Here is a 22,410-nt window from a genome sequence, read left to right as displayed (position 1 = left end):
TTTACGTGAAATCGGCGCAAGGCAGATCTTTCCGACGTAGGCTTGAGAATCTTATGGGAACATTTGTACTGTTTCTAAATTAAGTGTAGGTGTGGGAGGAGGGTGCTTCCTGCGCACGAATAAAAGCACGCTCGCCAATTGTGGATGCTAATCGTTCGCTTGTATCTGCCTACACACCTCTGCCGGTTGGGAATTATTCCACTTGCATGGCAAGGTGCGCATGTAGGTGTGATAAAAATTCTGGAGGCGCTGGGTATCGATCCCAGTACCTCTCGCACGCTAAGCGAGCGCTCTACCATCTGAGCTACGCCCACCCCCCCGATAACTAGTAGTGCTACATACAGTCATATCAACGTCACAGACCCTTGCACTCCCATTATTCCGCAGACAAACACTACTCTCTATGTATCAGTGAGGGTGTCTTTCAGGTTTCGTGCATTCTGTATCGAATCGTAGTTGGCCACAATGAAAGTGGCACCCATAACGTCGAAAATAGAGTTCAGACACCGCTCTGAGTATGACGAACGTGTTGTCCACCTCTAGACTTCAATGACGTTAAGCCGTGATACCTAAGACAGATCTGCACTCGATGACACCACGATACCAGCCGGTCCCCACACTTACATCTTGCTCTCCTTATGACAGTATACATCATATCAGTCTGTGACGCTGGTTTTGCAACTTCTTGCGTGCGTTTATGTTCGCCGCGACCAACACTTACCATGCACTGACCACAAAACATGGAGGAGCCGGGGCTTGAACCCGAGACCGTTCACACGCTAAGCGAACGATCTGCCAACTGAGCTACAGCTACACACACGACCAAGCCTGGCTATTCTCCATTCTTTGCGACTCTGATGTGCACGGACACGATGGTTGGTTGGTTTGTAGCGGCGAAGGTACCAGAATACAAAGGCGCGGCCACGTTCATACACACAAGAGTTCCAAGTAGTTTCGATGCTCTGGTATTACGAATGCAAATTCCGTCTGTTTTGAACGTCTTATATTGAAAGGGCGGTCACAAATTGGTCCATTTCACTCCTTGTCGACAATCACACAGCACCTGAGGTAACAAGCACATCTCGAGCCCCATTGTGCTCTCCATTGTTAATGCCAACTCAGTGTGTAAAACTCTTGTCGTCCAACTGCAAAACACTGGGACACAACAAGTTTCCGCGTCTCCATTGCACTGATCGTACTACGAAACGCTCCCCAAACTTGGCAATCACCCATGCAGATGACTTTTCCGACTTTACACGACGCTCACGCTAGTGACAGCCTTATTTACAGTTCGACGTCGCGCCAAAGCGAATGAGCACATTTCGCCTACGGCTTAGGCCGCTCTTCTAGTGTGGCTGCTCTGTGTCTGCAGGCAGCGAGGGGCTGCAAGCTTCCTGTGTTCGCACCTATATCACCTGTGCTTGCTTGTCAGAGACAGACTATCGCAAAACATACAACTCACTCCATGAATTGATTGCTACGGCATCTGTTATCAGCAGTCACAACCAGCAACACCAGTAGCAGCCGACTGCACGCAAAGAATGGGAACGTGCAGTGGGATTTACGTGAAATCGGCGCAAGGCTGATCTTTCAGACTTAGGCTTGAGAATCATATGGGAACATTTGTACTGTTTCTAAATTAAGTGTAGGTGTGGGAGGAGGGTGCTTCCTGCGCACGAATAAAAGCACGCTCGCCAATTGTGGATGCTAATCGTTCGCTTGTATCTGCCTACACACCTCTGCCGGTTGGGAATTATTCCACTTGCATGGCAAGGAGCGCATGTAGGTGTGATAAAAATTCTGGAGGCGCTGGGTATCGATCCCAGTACCTCTCGCACGCTAAGCGAGCGCTCTACCATCTGAGCTACGCCCACCCCCCCGATAACTAGTAGTGCTACATACAGTCATATCAACGTCACAGACCCTTGCACTCCCATTATTCCGCAGACAAACGCTACACTCTATGTATCAGTGAGGGTGTCTTTCAGGTTTCGTGCATTCTGTATCGAATCGTAGTTGGCCACAATGAAAGTGGCACCCATAACGTCGAAAATAGAGTTCAGACACCGCTCTGAGTAAGACGAACGTGTTGTCCACCTCTAGACTTCAATGACGTTAAGCCGTGATACCTAAGACAGATCTGCACTCGATGACACCACGATAACAGCCGGTCCCCACACTTACATCTTGCTCTCCTTATGACAGTATACATCATATCAGCCTGTGACGCTGGTTTTGCAACTTCTTGCGTGCTATTATGTTCGCCGCGACCAACACTTACCATGCACTGACCACAAAACATGGAGGAGCCGGGGCTTGAACCCGAGACCGTTCACACGCTAAGCGAACGAACTGCCAACTGAGCTACAGCTACACACGCGACCAAGCCTGGCTATTCTCCATTCTTTGCGACTCTGATGTGCACGGACACGATGGTTGGTTGGTTTGTAGCGGCGAAGGTACCAGAATACAAAGGCGCGGACACGTTCATATACACAAGAGTTCCAAGTAGTTTCGATGCTCTGGTATTACGAATGCAAATTCCGTCTGTTTTGAACGCCTTAAATTGAAAGGGCGGTCACAAATTGGTCCATTTCACTCCTTGTCGACAATCACACAGCACCTGAGGTAACAAGCACATCTCGAGCCCCATTGTGCTCTCCATTGTTCATGCCAACTCAGTGCCTCGCTCTTTGCTACTGTGTAAAACTCTTGTCGTCCAACTGCAAAACACTGGGACACAACAAGTTTCCGCGTCTCCATTGCACTGATCGTACTACGAAACGCTCCCCAAACTTGGCAATCACCCATGCAGATGACTTTTCCGACTTTTCGCGACGCTCACGCAACGCTCACGCTAGTGACAGCCTTATTTACAGTTCGACGTCGCGCCAAAGCGAATGAGCACATTTCGCCTACGGCTTAGGCCGCTCTTCTAGTGTGGCTGCTCTGTGTCTGCAGGCAGCGAGGGGCTGCAAGCTTCCTGTGTTCGCACCTATATCACCTGTTCTTCCTTGTCAGAGACAGACTATCGCAAAACATACAACTCACTCCATGAATTGATTGCTACGGCATCTGTTATCAGCAGTCACAACCAGCAACACCAGTAGCAGCCGACTGCACGCAAAGAATGGGAACGTGCAGTGGGATTTACGTGAAATCGGCGCAAGGCAGATCTTTCCGACGTAGGCTTGAGAATCTTATGGGAACATTTGTACTGTTTCTAAATTAAGTGTAGGTGTGGGAGGAGGGTGCTCCCTGCGCACGAATAGAAGCACGCTCGCCAATTATGGATGCTAATCGTTCGCTTGTATCTGCCTACACACCTCTGCCGGTTGGGAATTATTCCACTTGCATGGCAAGGTGCGCATGTAGGTGTGATAAAAATTCTGGAGGCGCTGGGTATCGAGCCCAGTACCTCTCGAACGCTAAGTGAGCGCTCTACCATCTGAGCTACGCCCACCCCCCCGATAACTAGTAGTGCTACATACAGTCATATCAACGTCACAGACCCTTGCACTCCCATTATTCCGCAGACAAACGCTACTCTCTATGTATCAGTGAGGGTGTCTTTCAGGTTTCGTGCATTCTGTATCGAATCGTAGTTGGCCACAATGAAATTGGCACCCATAACGTCGAAAATAGAGTTCAGACACCGCTCTGAGAAAGACGAACGTGTTGTCCACCTCTAGACTTCAATGACGTTAAGCCGTGATACCTAAGACAGATCTGCACTCGATGACACCACCATAACAGCCGGTCCCCAAACTTACATCTTGCTCTCCTTATGACAGTATACATCATATCAGTCTGTGACGCTGGTTTTGCAACTTCTTGCGTGCGTTTATGTTCGCCGCGACCAACACTTACCATGCACTGACCACAAAACATGGAGGAGCCGGGGCTTGAACCCGAGACCGTTCACACGCTAAGCGAACGATCTGCCTACTGAGCGACAGCTACACACACGATCAAGCCTGGCTATTCTCCATTCTTTGCGACTCTGATGTGCACGGACACGACGGTTGGTTCGTTTGTAGCGGCGAAGGTACCAGAATACAATGGCGCGGACACGTTCATATACACAAGAGTTCCAAGTAGTTTCGATGCTCTGGTATTACGAATGCAAATTCCGTCTGTTTTGAACGTCTTAAATTGAAAGGGCGGTCACAAATTGGTCCATTTCACTCCTTGTCGACAATCACACAGCACCTGAGGTAACAAGCACATCTCGAGCCCCATTGTGCTCTCCATTGTTCATGCCAACTCAGTGTGTAAAACTCTTGTCGTCCAACTGCAAAACACTGGGACACAACAAGTTTCCGCGTCTCCATTGCACTGATCGTACTACGAAACGCTCCCCAAACTTGGCAATCACCCATGCAGATGACTTTTCCGACTTTACACGACTCTCACGCTAGTGACAGCCTTATTTACAGTTCGACGTCGCGCCAAAGCGAATGAGCACATTTCGCCTACGGCTTAGGCCGCTCTTCTAGTGTGGCTGCTCTGTGTCTGCAGGCAGCGAGGGGCTGCAAGCTTCCTGTGTTCGCACCTATATCACCTGTGCTTCCTTGTCAGAGACAGACTATCGCAAAACATACAACTCACTCCATGAATTGATTGCTACGGCATCTGTTCTCAGCAGTCACAACCAGCAACACCAGTAGCAGCCGACTGCACGCAAAGAATGGGAACGTGCAGTGGGATTTACGTGAAATCGGCGCAAGGCAGATCTTTCCGACGTAGGCTTGAGAATCTTATGGGAACATTTGTACTGTTTCTAAATTAAGTGTAGGTGTGGGAGGAGGGTGCTTCCTGCGCACGAATAAAAGCATGCTCGCCAATTGTGGATGCTAATCGTTCGCTTGTATCTGCCTACACACCTCTGCCGGTTGGGAATTATTCCACTTGCATGGCAAGGTGCGCATGTAGGTGTGATAAAAATACTGGAGGCGCTGGGTATCGATCCCAGTACCTCTCGCACGCTAAGCGAGCGCTCTACCATCTGAGCTACGCCCACCCAACCCCATAACTAGTGGTGCTACATACAGTCATATCAACGTCACAGACCCTTGCACTCCCATTATTCCGCAGACAAACACTACTCTCTATGTATCAGTGAGGGTGTCTTTCAGGTTTCGTGCATTCTGTATCGAATCGTAGTTGGCCACAATGAAAGTGGCACCCATAACGTCGAAAATAGAGTTCAGACACCGCTCTGAGTAAGACGAACGTGTTGTCCACCTCTAGACTTTAATGACGTTAAGCCGTGATACCTAAGACAGATCTGCACTCGATGACACCACGATAACAGCCGGTCCCCACACTTACATCTTGCTCTCCTTATGACAGTATACATCATATCAGTCTGTGACGCTGGTTTTGCAACTTCTTGCGTGCGTTTATGTTCGCCGCGACCAACACTTACCATGCACTGACCACAAAACATGGAGGAGCCGGGGCTTGAACCCGAGACCGTTCACACGCTAAGCGAACGATCTGCCAACTGAGCGACAGCTACACACACGATCAAGCCTGGCTATTCTCCATTCTTTGCGACTCTGATGTGCACGGACACGATGGTTGGTTCGTTTGTAGCGGCGAAGGTACCAGAATACAAAGGCGCGGACACGTTCATATACACAAGAGTTTCAAGTAGTTTCGATGCTCTGGTATTACGAATGCAAATTCCGTCTGTTTTGAACGTCTTAAATTGAAAGGGCGGTCACAAATTGGTCCATTTCACTCCTTGTCGACAATCACACAGCACCTGAGGTAACAAGCACATCTCGAGCCCCATTGTGCTCTCCATTGTTCATGCCAACTCAGTGTGTAAAACTCTTGTCGTCCAACAGCAAAACACTGGGACACAACAAGTTTCCGCGTCTCCATTGCACTGATCGTACTACGAAACGCTCCCCAAACTTGGCAATCACCCATGCAGATGACTTTTCCGACTTTACACGACGCTCACGCTAGTGACAGCCTTATTTACAGTTCGACGTCGCGCCAAAGCGAATGAGCACATTTCGCCTACGGCTTAGGCCGCTCTTCTAGTGTGGCTGCTCTGTGTCTGCAGGCAGCGAGGGGCTGCAAGCTTCCTGTGTTCGCACCTATATCACCTGTGCTTCCTTGTCAGAGACAGACTATCGCAAAACATACAACTCACTCCATGAATTGATTGCTACGGCATCTGTTATCAGCAGTCACAACCAGCAACACCAGTAGCAGCCGACTGCACGCAAAGAATGGGAACGTGCAGTGGGATTTACGTGAAATCGGCGCAAGGCAGATCTTTCCGACGTAGGCTTGAGAATCTTATGGGAACATTTGTACTGTTTCTAAATTAAGTGTAGGTGTGGGAGGTGGGTGCTTCCTGCGCACGAATAAAAGCACGCTCGCCAATTGTGGATGCTAATCGTTCGCTTGTATCTGCCTACACACCTCTGCCGGTTGGGAATTATTCCACTTGCATGGCAAGGTGCGCATGTAGGTGTGATAAAAATTCTGGAGGCGCTGGGTATCGATCCCAATACCTCTCTCACGCTAAGCGAGAGCTCTACCATCTGAGCTACGCCCACCCCTCCGATAACTAGTAGTGCTACATACAGTCATATCAACGTCACAGACCCTTGCACTCCCATTATTCCGCAGACAAACACTACTCTCTATGTATCAGTGAGGGTGTCTTTCAGGTTTCGTGCAATCTGTATCGAATCGTAGTTGGCCACAATGAAAGTGGCACCCATAACGTCGAAAATAGAGTTCAGACACCGCTCTGAGTAAGACGAACGTGTTGTCCACCTCTAGACTTCAATGACGTTAAGCCGTGATACCTAAGACAGATCTGCACTCGATGACACCACGATAACAGCCGGTCCCCACACTTACATCTTGCTCTCCTTATGACAGTATACATCATATCAGTCTGTGACGCTGGTTTTGCAACTTCTTGCGTGCGTTTATGTTCGCCGCGACCAACACTTACCATGCACTGACCACAAAACATGGAGGAGCCGAGGCTTGAACCCGAGACCGTTCACACGCTAAGCGAACGATCTGCCAACTGAGCTACAGCTACACACACGACCAAGCCTGGCTATTCTCCATTCTTTGCGACTCTGATGTGCACGGACACGATGGTTGGCTGGTTTGTAGCGGCGAAGGTACCAGAATACAAAGGCGCGGACACGTTCATATACACAAGAGTTCCAAGTAGTTTCGATGCTCTGGTATTACGAATGCAAATTCCGTCTGTTTTGAACGTCTTAAATTGAAAGGGCGGTCACAAATTGGTCCATTTCACTCCTTGTCGACAATCACACAGCACCTGAGGTAACAAGCACATCTCGAGCCCCATTGTGCTCTCCATTGTTCATGCCAACTCAGTGCCTCGCTCTTTGCTACTGTGTAAAACTCTTGTCGTCCAACTGCAAAACACTGGGACACAACAAGTTTCCGCGTCTCCATTGCACTGATCGTACTACGAAACGCTCCCCAAACTTGGCAATCACGCATGCAGATGACTTTTCCGACTTTACACGACGCTCACGCTAGTGACAGCCTTATTTACAGTTCGACGTCGCGCCAAAGCGAATGAGCACATTTCGCCTACAGCTTAGGCCGCTCTTCTAGTGTGGCTGCTCTGTGTCTGCAGGCAGCGAGGGGCTGCAAGCTTCCTGTGTTCGCACCTATATCACCTGTGCTTCCTTGTCAGAGACAGACTATCGCAAAACATACAACTCACTCCATGAATTGATTGCTACGGCATCTGTTATCAGCAGTCACAACCAGCAACACCAGTAGCAGCCGACTGCACGCAAAGAATGGGAACGTGCAGTGGGATTTACGTGAAATCGGCGCAAGGCAGATCTTTCCGACGTAGGCTTGAGAATCTTATGGGAACATTTGTACTGTTTCTAAATTAAGTGTAGGTGTGGGAGGAGGGTGCTTCCTACACACGAATAAAAGCACACTCGCCAATTGTGGATGCTAATCGTTCGCTTGTATCTGCCTACACACCTCTGCCGGTTGGGAATTATTCCACTTGCATGGCAAGGTGCGCATGTAGGTGTGATAAAAATTCTGGAGGCGCTGGGTATCGATCCCAGTACCTCTCGCACGCTAAGCGAGCGCTCTACCATCTGAGCTACGCCCACCCCCCCGATAACTAGTAGTGCTACATACAGTCATATCAACGTCACAGACCTTTGCACTCCCATTATTCCGCAGACAAACACTACTCTCTATGTATCAGTGAGGGTGTCTTTCAGGTTTCGTGCATTCTGTATCTAATCGTAGTTGGCCACAATGAAATTGGCACCCATAACGTCGAAAATAGAGTTCAGACACCGCTCTGAGTAAGACGAACGTGTTGTCCACCTCTAGACTTCAATGACGTTAAGCCGTGATACCTAAGACAGATCTGCACTCGATGACACCACGATAACAGCCGGTCCCCACACTTACATCTTGCTCTCCTTACGACAGTATACATCATATCAGTCTGTGACGCTGGTTTTGCAACTTCTTGCGTGCGTTTATGTTCGCCGCGACCAACACTTACCATGCACTGACCACAAAACATGGAGGAGCCGGGGCTTGAACCCGAGACCGTTCACACGCTAAGCGAACGATCTGCAACTGAGCGACAGCTACACACACGATCAAGCCTGGCTATTCTCCATTCTTTGCGACTCTGATGTGCACGGACACGATGGTTGGTTGGTTTGTAGCGGCGAAGGTACCAGAATACAAAGGCGCGGACACGTTCATATACACAAGAGTTCCAAGTAGTTTCGATGCTCTGGTATTACGAATGCTAATTCCGTCTGTTTTGAACGTCTTAAATTGATAGGGCGGTCACAAATTGGTCCATTTCACTCCTTGTCGACAATCACACAGCACCAGAGGTAACAAGCACATCTCGAGCCCCATTGTGCTCTCCATTGTTCATGCCAACTCAGTGCCTCGGTCTTTGCTACTGTGTAAAACTCTTGTCGTCCAACTGCAAAACACTGGGACACAACAAGTTTCCGCGTCTCCATTGCACTGATCGTACTACGAAACGCTCCCCAAACTTGGCAATCACGCATGCAGATGACTTTTCCGACTTTACACGACGCTCACGCTAGTGACAGCCTTATTTACAGTTCGACGTCGCGCCAAAGCGAATGAGCACATTTCGCCTACGGCTTAGGCCGCTCTTCTAGTGTGGCTGCTCTGTGTCTGCAGGCAGCGAGGGGCTGCAAGCTTCCTGTGTTCGCACCTATATCACCTGTGCTTCCTTGTCAGAGACAGACTATCGCAAAACATACAACTCACTCCATGAATTGATTGCTACGGCATCTGTTATCAGCAGTCACAACCAGCAACACCAGTAGCAGCCGACTGCACGCAAAGAATGGGAACGTGCAGTGGGATTTACGTGAAATCGGCGCAAGGCAGATCTTTCCGACGTAGGCTTGAGAATCTTATGGGAACATTTGTACTGTTTCTAAATTAAGTGTAGGTGTGGGAGGAGGGTGCTTCCTGCGCACGAATAAAAGCACGCTCGCCAATTGTGGATGCTAATCGTTCGCTTGTATCTGCCTACACACCTCTGCCGGTTGGGAATTATTCCACTTGCATGGCAAGGTGCGCATGTAGGTGTGATAAAAATTCTGGAGGCGCTGGGTATCGATCCCAGTACCTCTCGCACGCTAAGCGAGCGCTCTACCATCTGAGCTACGCCCACCCACCCGCCAATAACTAGTAGTGCTACATACAGTCATATCAACGTCACAGAACCTTGCACTCCCATTATTCCGCAGACAAACACTACTCTCTATGTATCAGTGAGGGTGTCTTTCAGGTTTCGTGCATTCTGTATCTAATCGTAGTTGGCCACAATGAAAGTGGCACCCATAACGTCGAAAATAGAGTTCAGACACCGCTCTGAGTAAGACGAACGTGGTGTCCACCTCTAGACTTCAATGACGTTAAGCCGTGATACCTAAGACAGATCTGCACTCGATGACACCACCATAACAGCCGGTCCCCACACTTACATCTTGCTCTCCTTATGACAGTATACATCATATCAGTCTGTGACGCTGGTTTTGCAACTTCTTGCGTGCGTTTATGTTCGCCGCGACCAACACTTACCATGCACTGACCACAAAACATGGAGGAGCCGGGGCTTGAACCCGAGACCGTTCACACGCTAAGCGAACGATCTGCCAACTGAGCGACAGCTACACACACGATCAAGCCTGGCTATTCTCCATTCTTTGCGACTCTGATGTGCACGGACACGATGGTTGGTTCGTTTTTAGCGGCGAAGGTACCAGAATACAAAGGCGCGGACAGGTTCATATACACAAGAGTTCCAAGTAGTTTCGATGTTCTGGTATTACGAATGCAAATTCCGTCTGTTTTGAACGTCTTAAATTGAAAGGGCGGTCACAAATTGGTCCATTTCACTCCTTGTCGACAATCACCCAGCACCTGAGGTAACAAGCACATCTCGAGCCCCATTGTGCTCTCCACTGTTCATGCCAACTCAGTGTGTAAACCTCTTGTCGTCCAACTGCAAAACACTGGGACACAACAAGTTTCCGCGTCTCCATTGCACTGATCGTACTACGAAACGCTCCCCAAACTTGGCAATCACCCATGCAGATGACTTTTCCGACTTTACACGACGCTCACGCTAGTGACAGCCTTATTTACAGTTCGACGTCGCGCCAAAGCGAATGAGCACATTTCGCCTACGGCTTAGGCCGCTCTTCTAGTGTGGCTGCTCTGTGTCTGCAGGCAGCGAGGGGCTGCAAGCTTCCTGTGTTCGCACCTATATCACCTGTGCTTCCTTGTCAGAGACAGACTATCGCAAAACATACAACTCACTCCATGAATTGATTGCTACGGCATCTGTTATCAGCAGTCACAACCAGCAACACCAGTAGCAGCCGACTGCACGCAAAGAATGGGAACGTGCAGTGGGATTTACGTGAAATCGGCGCAAGGCAGATCTTTCCGACGTAGGCTTGAGAATCTTATGGGAACATTTGTACTGTTTCTAAATTAAGTGTAGGTGTGGGAGGTGGGTGCTTCCTGCGCACGAATAAAAGCACGCTCGCCAATTGTGGATGCTAATCGTTCGCTTGTATCTGCCTACACACCTCTGCCGGTTGGGAATTATTCCACTTGCATGGCAAGGTGCGCATGTAGGTGTGATAAAAATTCTGGAGGCGCTGGGTATCGATCCCAGTACCTCTCGCACGCTAAGCGAGAGCTCTACCATCTGAGCTACGCCCACCCCTCCGATAACTAGTAGTGCTACATACAGTCATATCAACGTCACAGACCCTTGCACTCCCATTATTCCGCAGACAAACACTACTCTCTATGTATCAGTGAGGGTGTCTTTCAGGTTTCGTGCATTCTGTATCGAATCGTAGTTGGCCACAATGAAAGTGGCACCCATAACGTCGAAAATAGAGTTCAGACACCGCTCTGAGTAAGACGAACGTGGTGTCCACCTCTAGACTTCAATGACGTTAAGCCGTGATACCTAAGACAGATCTGCACTCGATGACACCACCATAACAGCCGGTCCCCACACTTACATCTTGCTCTCCTTATGACAGTATACATCATATCAGTCTGTGACGCTGGTTTTGCAACTTCTTGCGTGCGTTTATGTTCGCCGCGACCAACACTTACCATGCACTGACCACAAAACATGGAGGAGCCGGGGCTTGAACCCGAGACCGTTCACACGCTAAGCGAACGATCTGCCAACTGAGCTACAGCTACACACACGACCAAGCCTGGCTATTCTCCATTCTTTGCGACTCTGATGTGCACGGACACGATGGTTGGCTGGTTTGTAGCGGCGAAGGTACCAGAATACAAAGGCGCGGACACGTTCATATACACAAGAGTTCCAAGTAGTTTCGATGCTCTGGTATTACGAATGCAAATTCCGTCTGTTTTGAACGTCTTAAATTGAAAGGGCGGTCACAAATTGGTCCATTTCACTCCTTGTCGACAATCACACAGCACCTGAGGTAACAAGCACATCTCGAGCCCCATTGTGCTCTCCATTGTTCATGCCAACTCAGTGCCTCGCTCTTTGCTACTGTGTAAAACTCTTGTCGTCCAACTGCAAAACACTGGGACACAACAAGTTTCCGCGTCTCCATTGCACTGATCGTACTACGAAACGCTCCCTAAACTTGGCAATCACGCATGCAGATGACTTTTCCGACTTTACACGACGCTCACGCTAGTGACAGCCTTATTTACAGTTCGACGTCGCGCCAAAGCGAATGAGCACATTTCGCCTACAGCTTAGGCCGCTCTTCTAGTGTGGCTGCTCTGTGTCTGCAGGCAGCGAGGGGCTGCAAGCTTCCTGTGTTCGCACCTATATCACCTGTGCTTCCTTGTCAGAGACAGACTATCGCAAAACATACAACTCACTCCATGAATTGATTGCTACGGCATCTGTTATCAGCAGTCACAACGAGCAACACCAGTAGCAGCCGACTGCACGCAAAGAATGGGAACGTGCAGTGGGATTTACGTGAAATCGGCGCAAGGCAGATCTTTCCGACGTAGGCTTGAGAATCTTATGGGAACATTTGTACTGTTTCTAAATTAAGTGTAGGTGTATGAGGAGGGTGCTTCCTACACACGAATAAAAGCACACTCGCCAATTGTGGATGCTAATCGTTCGCTTGTATCTGCCTACACACCTCTGCCGGTTGGGAATTATTCCACTTGCATGGCAAGGTGCGCATGTAGGTGTGATAAAAATTCTGGAGGCGCTGGGTATCGATCCCAGTACCTCTCGCACGCTAAGCGAGCGCTCTACCATCTGAGCTACGCCCACCCCCCCGATAACTAGTAGTGCTACATACAGTCATATCAACGTCACAGACCTTTGCACTCCCATTATTCCGCAGACAAACACTACTCTCTATGTATCAGTGAGGGTGTCTTTCAGGTTTCGTGCATTCTGTATCTAATCGTAGTTGGCCACAATGAAATTGGCACCCATAACGTCGAAAATAGAGTTCAGACACCGCTCTGAGTAAGACGAACGTGTTGTCCACCTCTAGACTTCAATGACGTTAAGCCGTGATACCTAAGACAGATCTGCACTCGATGACACCACGATAACAGCCGGTCCCCACACTTACATCTTGCTCTCCTTACGACAGTATACATCATATCAGTCTGTGACGCTGGTTTTGCAACTTCTTGCGTGCGTTTATGTTCGCCGCGACCAACACTTACCATGCACTGACCACAAAACATGGAGGAGCCGGGGCTTGAACCCGAGACCGTTCACACGCTAAGCGAACGATCTGCCAACTGAGCGACAGCTACACACACGATCAAGCCTGGCTATTCTCCATTCTTTGCGACTCTGATGTGCACGGACACGATGGTTGGCTGGTTTGTAGCGGCGAAGGTACCAGAATACAAAGGCGCGGACACGTTCATATACACAAGAGTTCCAAGTAGTTTCGATGCTCTGGTATTACGAATGCAAATTCCGTCTGTTTTGAACGTCTTAAATTGAAAGGGCGGTCACAAATTGGTCCATTTCACTCCTTGTCGACAATCACACAGCACCTGAGGTAACAAGCACATCTCGAGCCCCATTGTGCTCTCCATTGTTCATGCCAACTCAGTGCCTCGCTCTTTGCTACTGTGTAAAACTCTTGTCGTCCAACTGCAAAACACTGGGACACAACAAGTTTCCTCGTCTCCATTGCACTGATCGTACTACGAAACGCTCCCCAAACTTGGCAATCACGCATGCAGATGACTTTTCCGACTTTACACGACGCTCACGCTAGTGACAGCCTTATTTACAGTTCGACGTCGCGCCAAAGCGAATGAGCACATTTCGCCTACAGCTTAGGCCGCTCTTCTAGTGTGGCTGCTCCGTGTCTGCAGGCAGCGAGGGGCTGCAAGCTTCCTGTGTTCGCACCTATATCACCTGTGCTTCCTTGTCAGAGACAGACTATCGCAAAACATACAACTCACTCCATGAATTGATTGCTACGGCATCTGTTATCAGCAGTCACAACGAGCAACACCAGTAGCAGCCGACTGCACGCAAAGAATGGGAACGTGCAGTGGGATTTACGTGAAATCGGCGCAAGGCAGATCTTTCCGACGTAGGCTTGAGAATCTTATGGGAACATTTGTACTGTTTCTAAATTAAGTGTAGGTGTGGGAGGAGGGTGGTTCCTACACACGAATAAAAGCACACTCGCCAATTGTGGATGCTAATCGTTCGCTTGTATCTGCCTACACACCTCTGCCGGTTGGGAATTATTCCACTTGCATGGCAAGGTGCGCATGTAGGTGTGATAAAAATTCTGGAGGCGCTGGGTATCGATCCCAGTACCTCTCGCACGCTAAGCGAGCGCTCTACCATCTGAGCTACGCCCACCCCCCCGATAACTAGTAGTGCTACATACAGTCATATCAACGTCACAGACCTTTGCACTCCCATTATTCCGCAGACAAACACTACTCTCTATGTATCAGTGAGGGTGTCTTTCAGGTTTCGTGCATTCTGTATCTAATCGTAGTTGGCCACAATGAAATTGGCACCCATAATGTCGAAAATAGAGTTCAGACACCGCTCTGAGTAAGACGAACGTGTTGTCCACCTCTAGACTTCAATGACGTTAAGCCGTGATACCTAAGACAGATCTGCACTCGATGACACCACGATAACAGCCGGTCCCCACACTTACATCTTGCTCTCCTTACGACAGTATACATCATATCAGTCTGTGACGCTGGTTTTGCAACTTCTTGCGTGCGTTTATGTTCGCCGCGACCAACACTTACCATGCACTGACCACAAAACATGGAGGAGCCGGGGCTTGAACCCGAGACCGTTCACACGCTAAGCGAACGATCTGCCAACTGAGCGACAGCTACACACACGATCAAGCCTGGCTATTCTCCATTCTTTGCGACTCTGATGTGCACGGACACGATGGTTGGTTCGTTTGTAGCGGCGAAGGTACCAGAATACAAAGGCGCGGACACGTTCATATACACAAGAGTTCCAAGTAGTTTCGATGCTCTGGTATTACGAATGCAAATTCCGTCTGTTTTGAACGTCTTAAATTGAAAGGGCGGTCACAAATTGGTCCATTTCACTCCTTGTCGACAATCACACAGCACCTGAGGTAACAAGCACATCTCGAGCCCCATTGTGCTCTCCATTGTTCATGCCAACTCAGTGCCTCGCTCTTTGCTACTGTGTAAAACCCTTGTCGTCCAACTGCAAAACACTGGGACACAACAAGTTTCCGCGTCTCCATTGCACTGATCGTACTACGAAACGCTCCCCAAACTTGGCAATCACGCATGCAGATGACTTTTCCGACTTTACACGACGCTCACGCTAGTGACAGCCTTATTTACAGTTCGACGTCGCGCCAAAGCGAATGAGCACATTTCGCCTACGGCTTAGGCCGCTCTTCTGGTGTGGCTGCTCTGTGTCTGCAGGCAGCGAGGGGCTGCAAGCTTCCTGTGTTCGCACCTATATCACCTGTGCTTCCTTGTCAGAGACAGACTATCGCAAAACATACAACTCACTCCATGAATTGATTGCTACGGCATCTGTTATCAGCAGTCACAACGAGCAACACCAGTAGCAGCCGACTGCACGCAAAGAATGGGAACGTGCAGTGGGATTTACGTGAAATCGGCGCAAGGCAGATCTTTCCGACGTAGGCTTGAGAATCTTATGGGAACATTTGTACTGTTTCTAAATTAAGTGTAGGTGTGGGAGGAGGGTGCTTCCTGCGCACGAATAAAAGCACGCTCGCCAATTGTGGATGCTAATCGTTCGCTTGTATCTGCCTACACACCTCTGCCGGTTGGGAATTATTCCACTTGCATGGCAAGGTGCGCATGTAGGTGTGATAAAAATTCTGGAGGCGCTGGGTATCGATCCCAGTACCTCTCGCACGCTAAGCGAGCGCTCTACCATCTGAGCTACGCCCACCCCCCCGATAACTAGTAGTGCTACATACAGTCATATCAACGTCACAGACCTTTGCACTCCCATTATTCCGCAGACAAACACTACTCTCTATGTATCAGTGAGGGTGTCTTTCAGGTTTCGTGCATTCTGTATCTAATCGTAGTTGGCCACAATGAAATTGGCACCCATAACGTCGAAAATAGAGTTCAGACACCGCTCTGAGTAAGACGAACGTGTTGTCCACCTCTAGACTTCAATGACGTTAAGCCGTGATACCTAAGACAGATCTGCACTCGATGACACCACGATAACAGCCGGTCCCCACACTTACATCTTGCTCTCCTTACGACAGTATACATCATATCAGTCTGTGACGCTGGTTTTGCAACTTCTTGCGTGCGTTTATGTTCGCCGCGACCAACACTTACCATGCACTGACCACAAAACATGGAGGAGCCGGGGCTTGAACCCGAGACCGTTCACACGCTAAGCGAACGATCTGCCAACTGAGCGACAGCTACACACACGATCAAGCCTGGCTATTCTCCATTCTTTGCGACTCTGATGTGCACGGACACGATGGTTGGTTCGTTTGTAGCGGCGAAGGTACCAGAATACAAAGGCGCGGACACGTTCATATACACAAGAGTTCCAAGTAGTTTCGATGCTCTGGTATTACGAATGCAAATTCCGTCTGTTTTGAACGTCTTAAATTGAAAGGGCGGTCACAAATTGGTCCATTTCACTCCTTGTCGACAATCACACAGCACCTGAGGTAACAAGCACATCTCGAGCCCCATTGTGCTCTCCATTGTTCATGCCAACTCAGTGCCTCGCTCTTTGCTACTGTGTAAAACCCTTGTCGTCCAACTGCAAAACACTGGGACACAACAAGTTTCCGCGTCTCCATTGCACTGATCGTACTACGAAACGCTCCCCAAACTTGGCAATCACGCATGCAGATGACTTTTCCGACTTTACACGACGCTCACGCTAGTGACAGCCTTATTTACAGTTCGACGTCGCGCCAAAGCGAATGAGCACATTTCGCCTACGGCTTAGGCCGCTCTTCTGGTGTGGCTGCTCTGTGTCTGCAGGCAGCGAGGGGCTGCAAGCTTCCTGTGTTCGCACCTATATCACCTGTGCTTCCTTGTCAGAGACAGACTATCGCAAAACATACAACTCACTCCATGAATTGATTGCTACGGCATCTGTTATCAGCAGTCACAACGAGCAACACCAGTAGCAGCCGACTGCACGCAAAGAATGGGAACGTGCAGTGGGATTTACGTGAAATCGGCGCAAGGCAGATCTTTCCGACGTAGGCTTGAGAATCTTATGGGAACATTTGTACTGTTTCTAAATTAAGTGTAGGTGTGGGAGGAGGGTGCTTCCTGCGCACGAATAAAAGCACGCTCGCCAATTGTGGATGCTAATCGTTCGCTTGTATCTGCCTACACACCTCTGCCGGTTGGGAATTATTCCACTTGCATGGCAAGGTGCGCATGTAGGTGTGATAAAAATTCTGGAGGCGCTGGGTATCGATCCCAGTACCTCTCGCACGCTAAGCGAGCGCTCTACCATCTGAGCTACGCCCACCCCCCCCCAATAACTAGTAGTGCTACATACAGTCATATCAACGTCACAGACCCTTGCACTCCCATTATTCCGCAGACAAACACTACTCTCTATGTATCAGTGAGGGTGTCTTTCAGGTTTCGTGCATTCTGTATCGAATCGTAGTTGGCCACAATGAAAGTGGCACCCATAACGTCGAAAATAGAGTACAGACACCGCTCTGAGTAAGACGAACGTGGTGTCCACCTCTAGACTTCAATGACGTTAAGCCGTGATACCTAAGACAAATCTGCACTCGATGACACCACCATAACAGCCGGTCCCCACACTTACATCTTGCTCTCCTTATGACAGTATACATCATATCAGTCTGTGACGCTGGTTTTGCAACTTCTTGCGTGCGTTTATGTTCGCCGCGACCAACACTTACCATGCACTGACCACAAAACATGGAGGAGCCGGGGCTTGAACCCGAGACCGTTCACACGCTAAGCGAACGATCTGCCAACTGAGCGACAGCTACACACACGATCAAGCCTGGCTATTCTCCATTCTTTGCGACTCTGATGTGCACGGACACGACGGTTGGTTCGTTTGTAGCGGCGAAGGTACCAGAATACAAAGGCGCGGACACGTTCATATACACAAGAGTTCCAAGTAGTTTCGATGCTCTGGTATTACGAATGCAAATTCCGTCTGTTTTGAACGTCTTAAATTGAAAGGGCGGTCACAAATTGGTCCATTTCACTCCTTGTCGACAATCACACAGCACCTGAGGTAACAAGCACATCTCGAGCCCCATTGTGCTCTCCATTGTTCATGCCAACTCAGTGTGTAAAACTCTTGTCGTCCAACTGCAAAACACTGGGACACAACAAGTTTCCGCGTCTCCATTGCACTGATCGTACTACGAAACGCTCCCCAAACTTGGCAATCACCCATGCAGATGACTTTTCCGACTTTACACGACGCTCACGCTAGTGACAGCCTTATTTACAGTTCGACGTCGCGCCAAAGCGAATGAGCACATTTCGCCTACGGCTTAGGCCGCTCTTCTAGTGTGGCTGCTCTGTGTCTGCAGGCAGCGAGGGGCTGCAAGCTTCCTGTGTTCGCACCTATATCACCTGTGCTTCCTTGTCAGAGACAGACTATCGCAAAACATACAACTCACTCCATGAATTGATTGCTACGGCATCTGTTATCAGCAGTCACAACCAGCAACACCAGTAGCAGCCGACTGCACGCAAAGAATGGGAACGTGCAGTGGGAGTTACGTGAAATCGGCGCAAGGCAGATCTTTCCGACGTAGGCTTGAGAATCTTATGGGAACATTTGTACTGTTTCTAAATTAAGTGTAGGTGTGGGAGGAGGGTGCTTCCTGCGCACGAATAAAAGCACGCTCGCCAATTGTGGATGCTAATCGTTCGCTTGTATCTGCCTACACACCTCTGCCGGTTGGGAATTATTCCACTTGCATGGCAAGGTGCGCATGTAGGTGTGATAAAAATTCTGGAGGCGCTGGGTATCGATCCCAGTACCTCTCGCACGCTAAGCGAGCGCTCTACCATCTGAGCTACGCCCAACCCCCCAATAACTAGTAGTGCTACATACAGTCATATCGACGTCACAGACCCTTGCACTCCCATTATTCCGCAGACAAACACTACTCTCTATGTATCAGTGAGGGTGTCTTTCAGGTTTCGTGCATTCTGTATCGAATCGTAGTTGGCCACAATGAAAGTGGCACCCATAACGTCGAAAATAGAGTTCAGACACCGCTCTGAGTAAGACGAACGTGGTGTCCACCTCTAGACTTCAATGACGTTAAGCCGTGATACCTAAGACAGATCTGCACTCGATGACACCACCATAATAGCCGGTCCCCACACTTACATCTTGCTCTCCTTATGACAGTATACATCATATCAGTCTGTGACGCTGGTTTTGCAACTTCTTGCGTGCGTTTATGTTCGCCGCGACCAACACTTACCATGCACTGACCACAAAACATGGAGGAGCCGGGGCTTGAACCCGAGACCGTTCACACGCTAAGCGAACGATCTGCCAACTGAGCTACAGCTACACACACGACCAAGCCTGGCTATTCTCCATTCTTTGCGACTCTGATGTGCACGGACACGATGGTTGGCTGGTTTGTAGCGGCGAAGGTACCAGAATACAAAGGCGCGGACACGTTCATATACACAAGAGTTCCAAGTAGTTTCGATGCTCTGGTATTACGAATGCAAATTCCGTCTGTTTTGAACGTCTTAAATTGAAAGGGCGGTCACAAATTGGTCCATTTCACTCCTTGTCGACAATCACACAGCACCTGAGGTAACAAGCACATCTCGAGCCCCATTGTGCTCTCCATTGTTCATGCCAACTCAGTGCCTCGCTCTTTGCTACTGTGTAAAACTCTTGTCGTCCAACTGCAAAACACTGGGACACAACAAGTTTCCGCGTCTCCATTGCACTGATCGTACTACGAAACGCTCCCCAAACTTGGCAATCACGCATGCAGATGACTTTTCCGACTTTACACGACGCTCACGCTAGTGACAGCCTTATTTACAGTTCGACGTCGCGCCAAAGCGAATGAGCACATTTCGCCTACAGCTTAGGCCGCTCTTCTAGTGTGGCTGCTCTGTGTCTGCAGGCAGCGAGGGGCTGCAAGCTTCCTGTGTTCGCACCTATATCACCTGTGCTTCCTTGTCAGAGACAGACTATCGCAAAACATACAACTCACTCCATGAATTGATTGCTACGGCATCTGTTATCAGCAGTCACAACCAGCAACACCAGTAGCAGCCGACTGCACGCAAAGAATGGGAACGTGCAGTGGGATTTACGTGAAATCGGCGCAAGGCAGATCTTTCCGACGTAGGCTTGAGAATCTTATGGGAACATTTGTACTGTTTCTAAATTAAGTGTAGGTGTGGGAGGAGGGTGCTTCCTACACACGAATAAAAGCACACTCGCCAATTGTGGATGCTAATCGTTCGCTTGTATCTGCCTACACACCTCTGCCGGTTGGGAATTATTCCACTTGCATGGCAAGGTGCGCATGTAGGTGTGATAAAAATTCTGGAGGCGCTGGGTATCGATCCCAGTACCTCTCGCACGCTAAGCCAGCGCTCTACCATGTGAGCTACGCCCACCCCCCCGATAACTAGTAGTGCTACTTACAGTCATATCAACGTCACAGACCTTTGCACTCCCATTATTCCGCAGACAAACACTACTCTCTATGTATCAGTGAGGGTGTCTTTCAGGTTTCGTGCATTCTGTATCGAATCGTAGTTGGCCACAATGAAAGTGGCACCCATAACGTCGAAAATAGAGTTCAGACACCGCTCTGAGTAAGACGAACGTGTTGTCCACCTCTAGACTTCAATGACGTTAAGCCGTGATACCTAAGACAGATCTGCACTCGATGACACCACGATAACAGCCGGTCCCCACACTTACATCTTGCTCTCCTTACGACAGTATACATCATATCAGTCTGTGACGCTGGTTTTGCAACTTCTTGCGTGCGTTTATGTTCGCCGCGACCAACACTTACCATGCACTGACCACAAAACATGGAGGAGCCGGGGCTTGAACCCGAGACCGTTCACACGCTAAGCGAACGATCTGCCAACTGAGCGACAGCTACACACACGATCAAGCCTGGCTATTCTCCATTCTTTGCGACTCTGATGTGCACGGACACGATGGTTGGTTCGTTTGTAGCGGCGAAGGTACCAGAATACAAAGGCGCGGACACGTTCATATACACAAGAGTTCCAAGTAGTTTCGATGCTCTGGTATTACGAATGCAAATTCCGTCTGTTTTGAACGTCTTAAATTGAAAGGGCGGTCACAAATTGGTCCATTTCACTCCTTGTCGACAATCACACAGCACCTGAGGTAACAAGCACATCTCGAGCCCCATTGTGCTCTCCATTGTTCATGCCAACTCAGTGCCTCGCTCTTTGCTACTGTGTAAAACCCTTGTCGTCCAACTGCAAAACACTGGGACACAACAAGTTTCCGCGTCTCCATTGCACTGATCGTACTACGAAACGCTCCCCAAACTTGGCAATCACGCATGCAGATGACTTTTCCGACTTTACACGACGCTCACGCTAGTGACAGCCTTATTTACAGTTCGACGTCGCGCCAAAGCGAATGAGCACATTTCGCCTACGGCTTAGGCCGCTCTTCTGGTGTGGCTGCTCTGTGTCTGCAGGCAGCGAGGGGCTGCAAGCTTCCTGTGTTCGCACCTATATCACCTGTGCTTCCTTGTCAGAGACAGACTATCGCAAAACATACAACTCACTCCATGAATTGATTGCTACGGCATCTGTTATCAGCAGTCACAACGAGCAACACCAGTAGCAGCCGACTGCACGCAAAGAATGGGAACGTGCATTGGGATTTACGTGAAATCGGCGCAAGGCAGATCTTTCCGACGTAGGCTTGAGAATCTTATGGGAACATTTGTACTGTTTCTAAATTAAGTGTAGGTGTGGGAGGAGGGTGCTTCCTGCGCACGAATAAAAGCACGCTCGCCAATTGTGGATGCTAATCGTTCGCTTGTATCTGCCTACACACCTCTGCCGGTTGGGAATTATTCCACTTGCATGGCAAGGTGCGCATGTAGGTGTGATAAAAATTCTGGAGGCGCTGGGTATCGATCCCAGTACCTCTCGCACGCTAAGCGAGCGCTCTACCATCTGAGCTACGCCCACCCCCCCCCCAATAACTAGTAGTGCTACATACAGTCATATCAACGTCACAGACCCTTGCACTCCCATTATTCCGCAGAC

General features: G+C 49.3%; 12 non-coding genes across 12 annotated transcripts; all 12 read right to left on the bottom strand.

Annotated features, from left to right (window-relative positions):
* Positions 1-241: 241 nt before the first annotated feature.
* Trnaa-agc (transfer RNA alanine (anticodon AGC)) lies at positions 242-315 on the bottom strand. The gene has a single exon. It is a non-coding gene; the product is annotated as a tRNA-Ala (tRNA).
* A 1,486-nt stretch (positions 316-1,801) lies between these two features.
* On the bottom strand, positions 1,802-1,875 carry Trnaa-agc (transfer RNA alanine (anticodon AGC)). Its single transcript has one exon. It is a non-coding gene; the product is annotated as a tRNA-Ala (tRNA).
* A 3,075-nt stretch (positions 1,876-4,950) lies between these two features.
* On the bottom strand, positions 4,951-5,024 carry Trnaa-agc (transfer RNA alanine (anticodon AGC)). The gene has a single exon. It is a non-coding gene; the product is annotated as a tRNA-Ala (tRNA).
* A 3,065-nt stretch (positions 5,025-8,089) lies between these two features.
* On the bottom strand, positions 8,090-8,163 carry Trnaa-agc (transfer RNA alanine (anticodon AGC)). Its single transcript has one exon. It is a non-coding gene; the product is annotated as a tRNA-Ala (tRNA).
* A 1,503-nt stretch (positions 8,164-9,666) lies between these two features.
* Trnaa-agc (transfer RNA alanine (anticodon AGC)) lies at positions 9,667-9,740 on the bottom strand. Its single transcript has one exon. It is a non-coding gene; the product is annotated as a tRNA-Ala (tRNA).
* Positions 9,741-11,229: 1,489 nt separating this feature from the next.
* Positions 11,230-11,303, bottom strand: Trnaa-agc (transfer RNA alanine (anticodon AGC)). The gene has a single exon. It is a non-coding gene; the product is annotated as a tRNA-Ala (tRNA).
* Positions 11,304-12,807: 1,504 nt separating this feature from the next.
* Trnaa-agc (transfer RNA alanine (anticodon AGC)) lies at positions 12,808-12,881 on the bottom strand. Its single transcript has one exon. It is a non-coding gene; the product is annotated as a tRNA-Ala (tRNA).
* A 1,504-nt stretch (positions 12,882-14,385) lies between these two features.
* Trnaa-agc (transfer RNA alanine (anticodon AGC)) lies at positions 14,386-14,459 on the bottom strand. Its single transcript has one exon. It is a non-coding gene; the product is annotated as a tRNA-Ala (tRNA).
* A 1,504-nt stretch (positions 14,460-15,963) lies between these two features.
* Positions 15,964-16,037, bottom strand: Trnaa-agc (transfer RNA alanine (anticodon AGC)). Its single transcript has one exon. It is a non-coding gene; the product is annotated as a tRNA-Ala (tRNA).
* A 1,504-nt stretch (positions 16,038-17,541) lies between these two features.
* Trnaa-agc (transfer RNA alanine (anticodon AGC)) lies at positions 17,542-17,615 on the bottom strand. The gene has a single exon. It is a non-coding gene; the product is annotated as a tRNA-Ala (tRNA).
* A 1,488-nt stretch (positions 17,616-19,103) lies between these two features.
* Positions 19,104-19,180, bottom strand: Trnaa-agc (transfer RNA alanine (anticodon AGC)). The gene has a single exon. It is a non-coding gene; the product is annotated as a tRNA-Ala (tRNA).
* Positions 19,181-22,259: 3,079 nt separating this feature from the next.
* Trnaa-agc (transfer RNA alanine (anticodon AGC)) lies at positions 22,260-22,333 on the bottom strand. The gene has a single exon. It is a non-coding gene; the product is annotated as a tRNA-Ala (tRNA).
* Between the last annotated feature and the right edge of the window lie 77 nt (positions 22,334-22,410).

This window comes from Schistocerca gregaria, unplaced genomic scaffold, assembly GCF_023897955.1.
Source record: "Schistocerca gregaria isolate iqSchGreg1 unplaced genomic scaffold, iqSchGreg1.2 ptg000156l, whole genome shotgun sequence".
NCBI classification, from domain to species: Eukaryota; Metazoa; Arthropoda; class Insecta; order Orthoptera; family Acrididae; genus Schistocerca; species Schistocerca gregaria.
The sequence above is the reverse complement of the archived record's forward strand: the minus strand, read 5'-3'. Positions and strand labels throughout refer to the sequence as shown.